The sequence below is a fragment of the Polypterus senegalus genome, chromosome 3, assembly GCF_016835505.1.
Source record: "Polypterus senegalus isolate Bchr_013 chromosome 3, ASM1683550v1, whole genome shotgun sequence".
NCBI classification, from domain to species: domain Eukaryota; kingdom Metazoa; phylum Chordata; class Cladistia; order Polypteriformes; family Polypteridae; genus Polypterus; species Polypterus senegalus.
In genome coordinates this window covers 51,759,600-51,771,927 of record NC_053156.1, presented here as the reverse complement: position 1 = coordinate 51,771,927, position 12,328 = coordinate 51,759,600, and the positions used below count along the sequence as shown (strand labels likewise).

At 38.6% G+C, this 12,328-nt stretch overlaps 1 protein-coding gene across 2 annotated transcripts in view; it reads right to left on the bottom strand.

Moving 5' to 3' along the window:
* kdm6ba (lysine (K)-specific demethylase 6B, a) overlaps nt 1-12,328 on the bottom strand; it is a 392,876-nt gene that overhangs the window by 364,565 nt on the left and 15,983 nt on the right. For both annotated transcript variants that reach the window (XM_039747183.1, XM_039747187.1), the window contains exon 2: nt 9,214-9,285. The gene's annotated coding sequence lies outside the window, so the exon portion shown is untranslated. The remainder of the gene's footprint in view (nt 1-9,213; nt 9,286-12,328) is intronic.

The following is a 12,328-nucleotide window of genomic DNA, read 5'->3' as shown; positions in this document are numbered from 1 at the left end:
TGCCAAGGTATTGTGTAAAGTTCTGTTTGTGATTATGTTTTGTGATGGTCTTTATATAAAAAAAACATTCATATGTTACTTACTGCCAGATTAAATGTTATTTACCTTGATTTATTTACTTATCTTCCTACAGCGTAAAGTAACAAGTAGACTGCAAAGCTTCCTGTGTTTGATCGACACGGGCATGCTGACAAAGTACATGTGCAATGCTAATGCTACTTCAGTATGCAAATGACTTCAGCTACAGGTGGACACTCCTGTTGCACTTTATGCAAAACTGTTGTTACGGTTCTGCCTTTATTCAGGAAAAGATCCCACTTGTCCCACATGAGAAAGACTTTCCGAGACTAAGGTCATAAAGCTTATGAAACCATTTCTGGACAAAGGCAGAAGTTAAATAAGAATGTTCTTAATATCTTACAGTTTTGTGCATACAGTCTGCATTAACTCATGCTGCAGACTGTGGTGGACTGGGTGCTGCATGATGGCAAATTCCAATTGCTCTCTTCACCCAGCTGGTGCCACTCTCAGATTTTTTTCTTTTATATGTGAATCCTTCAGCTAATAACACATCAAGTTCACAAACTTTCAAGTTTCATCCCATGCCTTTCTTTCCTTATCTTATAGTAAAAATGTCACTCAGGAACATGGGCAAATTTATATGGTGACTGAATCATGAATATTAAAATCCATATATTGTTACTGACAAATGGTAATGAAGAGTGCCTACAAGGGTATGTACAAGCACATAGTCTTTAATTTGATTTTAGATTTATAAGGGAACTTGGCAGAACTTGTCATGGCACATGGTGTATGTATAGTTTTATAAATCCAATTATTTTTGTGCATACACCATTTTTGCCCTTAAAGCATAACACATTTTTTTTATTTTAATTGAATTTATTAAAAGCATATAACATACCATACAATCAAGTCAAATTTAGCAAAACTAAATTCAAATCCACCCCCACTCATGAGAAAGAGAGAAAGTCCAACAGCCACAGTAAAACTGTTGAGATTAGTAAAGAGAGAAAAGACTCCTTTCCCCCAATATAAATGCTTATTCTAAAATGTTATTCATTAGTTCCTGCCCGGTTTTTAAAAAGTTTTGAACAGATCGTCTAAGTGAGAATTAGATTTTTTCTAACTTCAAATAGTATATAACATCAGTTACCGTTGACTTGAAAGAGGTGAATTAGGATTCTTCCAGCTGAGCAAGACAAGTCTACTTGCTAATAGTGAAGTAAAGGCAGTTACAGCTTGTTTGTCCTTCTCTACTTTAAGCCCATCTGGGAGTACACTAAGCACAGCTATTAATGGGCTAGGAGTGATTGTGACACCAAGGCTGTCTGATAGGCATTTAAAATTTTTTGCCCAGAATGATGTTAATTTGGTGCACGCCCAAAACATATGGCCCAGTGAAGCTGGAGCTCGACTGCAACATTCACAAGTTCAGTCTTGACGTGGAAACATTTTGGACAATTTTAAAAGAGATGAATGTGCATGATAAAAGATTTCAATAATGAATAATTGAATGTTTTGCACATATGTAGCTAGAGTGAATTCTGTGTGTTTCTGAAATGCAGTACTGTACTCTGGGATCTTTAAAAGGAATAGACTTTAAAATGTTTTTATATGTTACTAGGGGGCCACGCCCCCCTGCTCGCTTCACTCGCCAACCCCTTTCACCCCCTGCCAACAGCCGTTTCTCTGAAACCCATTTTAAACGGTGATACAATGGGAAACAAATAAATTTTTTTTAAACGGTGATACAAAGGGAAACAAATTTTTTTTTTTTAACTCCTGTTTGCTTGATCAGCTGCTGGCATGCAGCTGCTGCCCTCTTGCGTGATCTGCAATTCGCTTACCTACCACCCCACCTTCGCCAGTGATAGGCACTGTTGTGAAAAGAAGGGCTGAGCGCACCTCAAGGAGACGCGGCCACTCCTCCGAAACCCCTCTTAAACGGTGATACATTGGGAAACAAATAACAAGTGTTTTTTTCACCTCCTCTTTGGTGGAGAAGCTGTTGGCTTGCTGCTGCTTCTTGCCTTGTGATCTTCATTTCCTTTGGAGCTTCGAATGTTTAAAACCCTGTACAGTACCTGAACATTCAATCTCTTTTCGCTATTCTGTTATTTCACCTGAGTAATATTTTCAGTTTGTTTGCACTAATGCAATCTTTACTCTAATTTTTTGACATATTCGAACTTTCCTACTTCCATTATCTCTAACCTATTTTGCCTGTGTAGCACGGGACTTGCGTTTAAGGGTTTAAAGTATGACGTGACTTGTCTGTCTCGCGGGAAGTGAAAGTGTCTCTGTCTCTCTTCAAAAGATCTCTCTTCTAAAGATCACGTCTCGTCCCTGGGAAAATAGAGAGATATAAATACTGTCTGAGCCCCAATACTGATCAATATATTTTCTGGAATAAAAAGAGGTGGGAGGTGTAGAAAATTGGGCTGATTTCATTTAGCAAGTTTATAATTTGTAAATAGTGGAAAAATTGTGTTGATGTGAGATTAAATTTGGACTGTAATTGTTCATAGGATGTAAAGACATTATTTATATATAAATCTCTAAAAGATTTAATCCCATACATTTTCCAAACACTAATAACAATGTATTATGTAGAGTTGTCCCTTGTCGTCTTCCCCCGGCACTTCCTGGTGTGGCGGAAGTGCCGGGCTCCCGGGACAAATAGGCACTGGGGCGCCACCTGGCGGTGGCCACGGGTCCCTACAGGGCTGGGCTTCCAAGCCCCCTACCCGAGGCCTCCTGCATAACCAGGACGGACGCCCTCTCGGTCTGGAGGAGGCACACGCCTCCTGTGGTCCTCAAGCGCCCCGCCGGGCTCCATCCCCGGCCAAAGATCACACGGGGTAAACCGGCATCGGGGCGCTGCCTGGCGGTGACCACAGGTCCCTACAGGGCTGGGCATCCAAGCCCTGTACCCGTGGCCCCCAACATAACCAGGACGGACGCCCCCTCGCGGTCTGGAGGAGGCACAAGCCCTCCTGCTCCTCCTCCTGGGCGTCCCGGCTGGGCTCCAGCCCCGGACCACTATATATATATATATATATATATATATATATATATATATATATATATATATATATATATATATATATATATATATATATAAGTAGATAAAATATTAAATCCTGGGACAAGAAAAGACTTTTTAGCCTGGAACAAGACGTGAGTTTTCCAGAGAGATACTGTTAAGTCCCGCACCCCAAGGAGACACATCCGCTCCTCCAAAACCACTCTTAAACAGTGATACAATGGTATACAAATACATTTTTTTAACTCCTCTTTGCTCAGTCAGCTGTTGGCTTGCTGTTGCTGTTTTGCCGTGTGATCTGAACTTCGCTCACATACCTTCCAGTTATGACCATTAGGCGTAGAATTTCGAAATGAAACCTGCCCAGCTTTTGTAAGTAAGCTGTAAGGAATGAGCCTGCCAAATTTCAGCCTTCTACCTACACGGGAAGTTGGAGAATTAGTGATGAGTGAGTGAGTGAGTGAGTGAGTGAGGGCTTTGCCTTTTATTTGTATAGATTACTAGATATTATCTTTAAATCCCATTCCCTAGGGTGTCACTCGGGCTGTAAAAACAATGTCATAAGTAGTAACCCCAAGTGTTATCCGGACAACTGTATAGCCACATCTTTTCCTCTCACCTGTAGGCATGTCTAGTAATAATGGCATCTCGTAAAATAACATTTTTCAGCAGTTCAACTGTTGCACGCTCTTGACAGTGTTACGATTAGTTATGTTGAGGAACCTCTCATCAGCAGTGATGACGAAGTGAATCTATTTTCATTCAGTGAAATTGAAACGAACAGTGAAACCAAAATTGAGTCAGTATGACCTGGTACTGGATCGAAAAGAAAATCAGTAATATTCTTTGTAGTCATTTACTGTGTCATCATCACCCTTCTCATTCAGTCTGATTCAGAAACAAGAAATAACAGAGTTCAGCTCCGTCAAGTCTGGGGATGGGACAGCAGGCTGCTTGCGCTGATCGACACATTTACAAAACACAAGACGCTGATGGAGAGGTGCGAAGGGATTTAACATGAGCCGGGATTACAAGTTTTTCCGTAGGCATCAGGGATTCTAGTGTTAATCCAATTCAGAATAAAGATGACATTAAAACCATCATAGTTACCTTCACTCCTGTGCAGTTTAGTTTCATTTGCCTAGTCTTCACTATTATTGACAACCCTACTGTATCATCATCAGCTTTACCATTAGCCCAATTTAATTTACTCTACATTTTCCTCTTTACAATACCCAACACTTATCATCATCATCAACACCTTCATCATTATTCCCACTTAACCTAATTAAGAATGACCAAATCCTTCACCATCAATACTGGTCCTCCTTAGCTTATATTATGTTATAGACTTAACTGTTCAAAACATTCCTATTATGCAAATTCAGTATCATTATTTGCAAGATGAAAACTACATAATAATCACTATCATCAGTCACATTCAACCCAAGTCAGAGTGGCTTTTCTCGTCGTCATCATTATCAGTCCCATCCAATTCATATTCTTTAAAGGCCCTATTTCAGCAGCAGCAGCAGTATCCTTGTTGATCACACTCAATGTCATTCAAAATAAAGATAGCATTGTGATCTTCATAGTCATCTTCATTCTCACTCAAGCCAAATTACTTTATAGACTTCATCAACCCTACTGTATCATCATCAACATCATCATCAGTCGAACGATCTATCACCACCATCACAGTCATCATTCATTACACAAAAATACCACATCTTCACCGTCATTATCATCATTACCGTCTTCAGCTGGCCTATTCAATCCAATTGAGAATGAAGATATCATTAAAATCTTCATTGTCAACATCAGCTCTTTTTTAGGTTATTATAGAGAACAGGCATCATCAGTATCATCACTTTACTGGGGAAGGTACCTATTATTTAAATACAGTGGAGCATAAAAATGCAGTATGTTATGTCTTGACTTCTAAAAGACTTTTGTTGCAACAGCCCATTAAGTGATAAGGGGAAAGTGATCAAACTACAGGAGGCTAAGATTTAAGGAGAAACCTGTGAATGGATGAAGAATAGAATGAGGAAGAGAAAACAACAGGTTTTGTAATTGGACATTTTCTGTATTATATAACATCTGCATTAGGTAACATCAAGCAGTCCATCACGGACAGCTAAGAATTTCTATTTTAATAAATTATCTAATTAGTGTGGCTTGTTAGTATAAGACTAATTCTGCTGCCTGATCATTGTCTGTATGGAGTTTGCTGCATTTGACCATTTTCATATCTCACATACATGCATATACTGTTAGTAACTTTAAACTAGTCTCAAATGAGTTAGTGTGCTCTATGATGTACTGGGGTCCCAACTACATTCTGCGGCAAGGCAGTGTTCAGCACTGCAGCTCTGACCTGGATCAAACTAGTTCAGTAATGGATGAACTAGTAATTGATCTCCATTCTGAAATGCAAACATTTGTAAAAGCAGCAGCTCATTATTAACCATCATACAGGAATTCAAACTGCTGTGGCTTGTCCCTATAGTAAAAAAATAAAGTACTCACATACACTTAGCTGAAGAGCCATTGGAGGATACCCAATTCACTGACTTGTTTACAAGAACGGCCCCTAACACTAGGCCCACATGTCCATTTGAGTCTTCTGCATTCAGATATTGAATGAATGGCAGATTGGAATGTCATGTTCAGTTCACTACAGGACAAAAACTTTTGTTTCATATCTCTTTCTCCTTGACATCACCTACCCTTTTTGCTTCCCTAAGGAATCATCCATTATTTTCTGAACCAGATTTGTTAATTATACTATCGATACTATCGAAGGGACCCAGGGACCACCCCTATAGTACGGGCACAAAGCAGATACCAATTCAGCACAGGGCACACTCATTTGTATTTAGCCAATATGCAATCTATCAGCCTAACACATATCTCCTTAGGATGTGTAAGGATACCAGTGTGACAAAAAAAAACATGGACTTGGGTTTAATAAACAAACTCCACATTACTGCACCATAAATCTCACACATTATGGAACCGTGAGGCAAATTAAGGATCATCAATTTAATTTCTGAGCCAGCATTTTCCAAAAGCAGATTGAGGGGGATCAGGACATCTAGATAGACAAGACACTAGACAGTAACACACCATGGGCAGGCTGCAACTCCATCACATCACACTTACACTTACAAATACCTAGGCTCCTCTCTTTGGGATCAGTTTGTGATCAAAAGAAAAGAGAACATGCAAATCTCAAACAGAGCAAGGCTAAGATGTAATTTAACAACGGACCTGAGATTTGAGGGAGTGTGCATAAATAAACACTTTATTTCAACACTGCCTCTTGTCGTATCAGAAGCTCAGATTCTCAAAAACACACCCTGAACCAGAGTCTGAGAAAGATGGAGCCCTACAACACTCCCACTAATGCTTTCATCTTCCCTTCTGACTAACTGAGGACTCTATCTGCTCTTCATCAGCAACTGCCACCCTGCTGTTTAATGAAGTTCTCAACACTGTCAACGGCCCTTTAGCGCAATGCTAGATCAAAGCATCTCATCTATGTAAGTCCCCAAGACAGTTTCCCAAATCCCAGTCCCCAGCTTCATTAGCTAAGTTACCAGGAATCTTGGAAACGGTACACTGGCAGAAGAGCAGAGCCTTTAAGAAAGGAAAATGAGAAGAATGTCACACACCTAATTATGAAATATGATGAAGAGCAAAGAAGAAATCTGAAGATATAAAACAACATTCAAAAGCTCACATGGAATGGAAGTAGTAATTGACAATATTGAAGGAAATGTGGAACTAGAGTTTTTTGAACAAAAGAAAGTCAACTTGTGGGCAAAGTGGTGGAGGGGAACAGTACTGAATAAGGAGAGTCATGAAAAGAGACAGAAGTCTAGTATCAAAGTCACAGTACCCAAGGCATTTTTAAGGTGGTGTTTTTGCTCCCTCTAGTGCTTCAAAGAAGAACTTCATTGGTTATTTCAAAACATTCCAATATACATCAATAGATATTTTTTAAGAAATTAGATTCAACCATAACCTCATTTATTGGGAATTCAAAACATCCACATACCCAAACGGCGACCCTACAAAGACCTAAGGCAGAAGGTGGCATGGCTCTACCTAACTTTCAATTTTATTACTGGGCAGCAAATATATAAGCTAAAAAAAACCTGGACATGGACACAAATTGATGAACATACAGAGGATTGGTCCACAATAGAAATAAAACCATGCAGCACTTCTTTTTATTCCTAGCTATGCACCCCAATAAATACATGTTATCGCCACTATACAAACAACCCAATTGTGCTTCACTCACTCAGAATATGGAACCAATGTAGGAAGTATTTTAAGACAGAAAAACTTTTATCTCTGGCACCTCTGTACGAGAACCACCTTTTTCCATGCTCTCAAACATATGCACTTTTTAATGCTTAGAAAACATTCAGGATTAAATCACTTAAGAGATCTGTGCATAAACAACGTCTTTCCATCCTACGAACAATTACACTCCAAATTTAACTTTCCAGCAACACATTTCTTTCACTACCTTCAAATTCGAAACTTTGTTAAACAGAACCTGCCCAATTTTCCTCACCTCCCACCTACCTCTATGCCGGAAAAAATATTGCTCAGTCTCGAGGACTCAGACAGCATTTCCGTAATATATAAAACTATTTTACAGTCCCTCCCTTTCAAAGATCCCAGAGTACATTGGGAAAAGGATGTCTTACTCAACATTTCAGAAAAGGAGTGGAAAGTAGCAATGCACAGAATTCAGTCGAGCTCCATATGTGCAAAGCATAGATTTATTTAGTTCAAAATTATATATTGCGCACATCTATCTCATTTAAAATCGTTCAAAATGTTTCCAGGGCAAGATCCAACCTGCAAATGCAGCAATCAAGTTCCGGCCTCACTAGGCCACATGTTTTGGGCCTGCACCAAATTAACATCATTCTGGTCCAAAATCTTTAAATGTCTTTCAGACAGCCTTAGTGTCACAATCCCTCCTAATCCACTAACAGCTGTGTTTGGTGAACTTTCAGATGGGCTTAAAGTAGAGAAGGACAAACAAACTTCAATTGCCTTTACTACACTATTGGCACATAAACTTATCTTGCTCAATTGGAAGAATCCTAACTCACCTATTCTAAGTCAGTGGGAAACTGATGTTATATACTATTTGAAACTGGAAAAAATCAAATTCACACTTAGAGGATCTGTACAAAACTTTTTCAAAACCTGGCAAGATGTAATTAATATCATTTTAGAATAAACATTTAAGTTGAGGAAGCAGGTTCTCTCCCCTCTTTTATTCCATTTATCTTTATTTATTAATTTATCTATTCACTTATCTTTACTAGCATAAAGTTTTACCCTGCTGACCTAGCTCTCTTTCTCAGGGATGGGGTTGATTTGCTTAGAACCTTTTTTTATTTATTTATTTTTTGTAAAACTTGAATTAAAATAAAAAAAATCTAAATTAGCACAGGCCATCATGATTGATCAGCAACCTCAAAACAACATAAAAAAGTATTTCACATGCCTATAATTACCAATCCCCATTTTTCTTGTATCCCATTAGGGGTGAACCACTGGGGTCAGCTTATATAGCATGCAAAACTTCCAAGTCCTTTTGATTGTTTTTGCTAAAGATAACTAATGGTTTACTCTTTATTATAAGGGCGTAATTACCTGGCCAAAATATGGCCCAAAAATGGCCTAAACATTAAAGTTTTTTGGGTCTAGAGAACCAAAAATTGGGGTGAATCCACAAAGAGTTTGACATCTTGCATAACTAGACATCAATAAAAGTTCATATCATTTGTGGGGGTTTTCTTTGTATTGGTGACTTCCGACTGACTGAAACTAAGTGATTTCATATCATTCATAAATAATTTTTATGAACACAATTCATAAAATCTACATCCAATCTGCTCTAATACTAGTCATACTGCCAGAGACTGCCTCACATCACAAAGCACATCTCCATTTATTTAATCAGTTCATACAAAGTTAGAGGCTATCTGGGACTCCTCACGGTGGTATGGCCGCTCTACGAGTATCTCATACAGTGCCCAAAATGAAGCACAGATTTTTCAGCAGCACACTTTGCAGAAACTTAGAACAGTAGTTATTGTACTTACCCATCCAGTGCTTTTCATTTGTTGGATGAAACAGGACTCGAGACCACAGTGTTTGAGTAAATAGCTTCATGTCTGTAAAGGGAGAAAAATTTGCTGCCATTAGTTTTTTTTTCTTTTTTTATATATATATTCTAATCATGTGGATACTACAGCAGCAGAACACTTACAGCTAGAAGCCTGAGGTAACATGCAGGCACCTAGGAATATCTGCATGGACAGCACTCAGCTTTATAGCTATATTGTCATCAATACTGTCCATCAAAAATCAGACTACACACATTTTAAGACTTGAATTTGTGACTTACTTCATATAGCACCTTTTATGCTGAACACCAGACAATGGTTTCAGAGTTCAACCAATCATAGATACTTGTAACTGAAACTGGCCTGGACTGCACCCTGGTTTCTAAGCCTAGTTAGCACTGCACACTATTTTTTTTTTTCAGAGGATAAATTCTAGAGCTGAGTTATACCTAATTTCAGAGTGTGGTCAATATGAGGAACTGATATCATTAGACAACAGGCAGCACTCATTCAATCAATTTTTATATAATATAACACCATAAATAAGATGATCACAAATAGGATTACAATACAGCACAGTATGACAAGAAGTTCGCAATGGAGCTCAATCCTCTCTAGTGATTCAGAGATACTAACCTCTGATTCTGGCCAATCACAAACAATGGTTTTCAAACTGAGATATAAATGACCCCAGTTTTTAAGTTTGGTTAGTTACAAATGGTGCATTTTCAATCAATTACTTTTCATATGCCACCATTCATATCATATGGCACAAAGTCAAGATGATTACAGTACACTGTCACTAAGACTACATGTTCTCTGGGCATGAGACTCATGGTCACAAGTACTGAATTTCAAATTGAGTTAGCACAAGACATGGCCTTTGGTTTCTGAACTTATTTTGCATTACATTCTAGCTCGGGATTCTGGCCAGTTAGATGCACAAGCCCCAATGTCTGGTCAATTACAATCACTGGCATCTAAGTCCCATGACTGATGGCCACAGCTTCTGTTTTACACAGTCTGGTTTTCTTCTAAGTTATCATGCCAGTCTCATGCTTTTGTACACCTTTGGCGACACCTTGTGGAAAGTTAGAAACACTGCACTTCGAAATGGGAAATTTCTGTTCACTTTCATTCAAACACGATCATTAAGAGTGAGAATAACACCACATCACATTCTCCAATTTAATCCAATTTATGGTCACAAGGCAGGAACTGGCCCTGGATAGGGCTCCTGTCCATCACAGGACCTACTCACCCACAGGTTCTGTTTAGAGTCTCCAATACACCTAACACACAACAATTTGTGCAGAACAGCTGGAACACTTGAAGGAAAACCACACATAGACCATGACTGCATGTGGGATTCAAACCCAGAACACTGAATTCATGCGGCAACAGCACTAACCACTGTGTCACGCAGCAAGGAAACAGCCCCAGTACAAATGATAAGAAAACTATTATATTAATGAACGTAATTATTATTTATGTCATAGTGGGTAGACTGCATTTTCAACCTCATTAGATTAAAATTGTGCAATTAATTATAATAAGAAATTCCAATACAGCGGTAGAGTTTAATGGCATCTTGGCTCTGATTATAATAAAAGGTACATGAAGAGCCCACCATTGCACTGACACAGAGTTTAGAGCAGCTGCCACACAGGTCAAGCATTCTGGGTTCAAATCCCATGCATGTGGGTTGTTTATGTGGTATAAGATCCTCCACATTCCCTGTAGATTTCCTTTCTGTGTTTTCCTTGTAAATCCCCAAAGACACAAATATAAATTAATGAGCCTTGTGATGGCCTGCCACCCAATCAGGGGTTTGTTCTTGCCTTGTGCTCCATACTACTAGGACAGGCTCTTGTTCATGCCTGTAAATTGGATTAAGCAGATTTGAGAATATTATCTTATTTTTGCGAGTTATTTTTTTTTTCCTAAAGTGAGTAACTAGCTGCACAGCCTCCAATGAAAGTAAATGGCAAATTTGTAGTTTTATTTTTTGTTTATGATCAGAATAAGAAGTTTCACATACAAGTTCTTTTGATTTCAAAAATCTACTATCTTAATAATGCATTTATGGCTGCTATTTGATTATTAGGCTCATGAGGCTCCCCCTAGTGGTTATAGGAGATTCTGCAGTAGCCTGTAAAGCAAAAACTCTGTGCTATTTTAGCATTTCAATTTAATGCTGTCAGTCTGATTTCAAAATGGATTCTACTTAAGAGTCTGTCCAAATGGGCATGGGCACAGTCTGGGCTTGCTTTTGAGGTGGGTGGAGTTGGTGGGGGGCATCCCATATCAAGACTGGACTGTCAAAAGAGACTATGGTTTATAAAAATGATGACCTGTGGTTCTTATTGATTTCAATTCATAGTTTAGTGAAAGCGTATACTCTGAAATACACATTTAATTGCAGAACTTTAAATACCCAATGCTCTGTAAGAGGAAGATCCAAGTACCTTGGATAAGAAAGAAATATTTAGAAAAATAAGCACGTCCAATTATTTAGAAAGTGCCAGTCTTTATGAGTTGTGATAAAAGTCAAGTAAAATGACACCTTTTATTGGTTAACTAAAAAGATTACAATATGCAAGCTATCGAGGCAACTCAGGCCCATTCTTCAAGCAAGATGACCTTATAATGAATAATAAATGTTACACAGTATGTAGGTAACTGATCCAAACTAAGGAAACAGCTTCATAAATAGTCTGAATTGGGTCACACCACATATTGCCAAGACAGCACAAGTTCACTTCAAGTGTCTGGAACAGCACTGGGAGAATATGACAATTCCTGGCATCTCGACTCAGCACCACAACATCGAAAAGTTCAAGGAGAGTGGGTTTTCACTCTTGATTGCCCCAAGTTGATGTCTTTTCCACAAACATCCATGCCAACATCACCTCCACCACTATTCCTTGTACAATTTCAGCAAGACAAGCAATTTTCCTCACTCAAGCTCCTAAGAATCTTGTTATTGTCAAAGTCAGTTAGGACAGACCAAGAAACCAGTTCACCACAGACTCACTTTAAAAAGATCAAATGAGCATAACACACACATATCTTTTGGAATTTGGAAAGG